Source organism: Carlito syrichta, unplaced genomic scaffold (genome assembly GCF_000164805.1).
Source record: "Carlito syrichta isolate Samal-C Ts95f unplaced genomic scaffold, Tarsius_syrichta-2.0.1 Scaffold301832, whole genome shotgun sequence".
NCBI lineage: Eukaryota > Metazoa > Chordata > Mammalia > Primates > Tarsiidae > Carlito > Carlito syrichta.
This window is the reverse complement of record NW_007245928.1, coordinates 97,373-99,226: the sequence shown is the minus strand read 5'-3', so window position 1 is coordinate 99,226 and position 1,854 is coordinate 97,373. Positions and strand designations below refer to the sequence as shown.

Genomic DNA, 1,854 nt, shown 5'->3' with positions numbered 1-1,854 from the left:
GTTCTGTGCTTGCCAGAATCTTCGGTGAGTGTTTTATGCATTATCTTAATAATTCTCAACCAAGACGCTGCAGAGCAGCGAGATCACAGATGAGAAAACTGAGGTTCAGAGAGGTTAGTTACACGACCCAAGGACACATACCTGAAGTCCATGTCTGGTTTGTTGGACTCCCAAGTCAGTGCTTCTAATGCTCTGCAAAGTATAAAGAGAGGATGGATAATGTAGAAGTTAAGCTCGCCACCCTTGAAAAACCCTGAAGGTACCATGGCCCAGGCAAAGGTGTTGCAGGGGCCAATCCACTTTGGCCCACTGACCGATAAGCCCGAGGAGAGAACCCAGCAGAACAGGAAGGGCTGAGAAAAAGGGGCCATGCAGCAAGATCTTTCTTTAAAGAGAAGCAATCTGGGCCTCTTGCCCTGGCCAGCCGTGTGGCACCGTGGCGGCGGGGGTGTTTGGTTGCTTTGCAGCTGGGGTTCTCCCAGTTCTAAGGTTGCAGCACAAGGTCCTGTTCACCTGACACTATTGAAAAGCCGAGCGGCTGAAACAGTGTCTTATCACAAGGCACCGGAGGTCTCTGTTTCTGGCTGGGTTCTTCAGGGGACTTGGCATGCAGAAAGCACTTGTAGGTAGACTGCCAAAATGCCAGCTTAAAAAAAAATCCAAGGTAGGGTCAAATTTTCTCTCCATCTCGCCTTCTCCCCCTCCCCCAAGGTAGTAATCGCATCACAGGGAAACCCGAGCCTACTTACTTTTTGCTGCCTGCTCCCATCTGCCTGGAAAATATGACATTTGTTAGGGAGAAGATTCAAGCAGGAGTGACTGTGTCCTGATTTATGGCTCTTTTCCCTGAGAAGTTTTTATTTCTGAGAATTCTATTGTGTCAGAATTGGGGTGGGGTTTAGGCCTTGCTCTGAAGGGATTGAGTCTTGGTAATGAGATTAATAGCAGGCATGTTGTGGCCCCTCAAGGCACTGAGATGTGGAAACTTAGTGAAGGCAATAGAGAAGGGCTGGTTTGTTCAGTTGCTTTGCTGTTCTTGTGGGCCTCCAAACACTATCCTGATGCACTCTGAGGTCCCTGGCTGTCCCTGAGGTCCTCCTTAGACTGTCACACCCATGCATCTCTAACCTCCTCACACACATCGCAGTCCTTGATGAGGGGAGCAGGAGAGGGATGAGTGTAGCCCATTTCATGGAGGAGGTGGATTTTTGGAAGGTGGGTGATGGCAGAAATGGGCCCTTGGAGAGAGTGAGGAAGAGAATGGTGACCCACTCGTGGGAAGACAGCGTTGGTGTCATAAGTCATCCTGCCCTCTCCACCTCCCAAATCCTTTGTGATCCTGGCTTAAGAAATCAGAATGTACTCAATAGGTTCACATGGAAGAGAAACTTCCTCAGTGCTTAAATGGTTGAGGACTATTTTTAGTAGCATGCAAATCTGTTTTTACTTTGGTGTTCCAAGAGGAACCCAAATCCAATGACATTTTCTCTTTTGTGACACAGTCGTGTGGTTCAGTGCCGGTCAGCAGTGGCCGAGAATGAGTTTCTTTTCACAACGTTCCCAAGGGTGTGAAGAGAGAGACGCTATTGTGGCTCGGGTCCAGAAACTATATTTCGGTAGAAAAGAGGAAAAGAATATTTTGGATAAATATATGGGAAGCTGAAACAAGGATTGCCTTTATTTTTGATTGGGATCATAATATAATTGCTTATTATTATTCTTCTTCTTTTCTGGCAAAACACTACGTATATTTATAAATCATCTCTGTCTGGAACCAAAGGGGAAGAAAAAAACATGCACGGGCGGAGTGGGGGTGCGGAGTGGGGAGGAGGAGGAAAGGGGAGGGGAGGGGAG

At 47.6% G+C, this 1,854-nt stretch overlaps 1 pseudogene; it reads right to left on the bottom strand.

The window, feature by feature from the left end:
• Positions 1–484: 484 nt before the first annotated feature.
• The window catches only part of LOC103257671, a 6,906-nt pseudogene continuing 5,536 nt past the window's right edge, over positions 485–1,854 (bottom strand).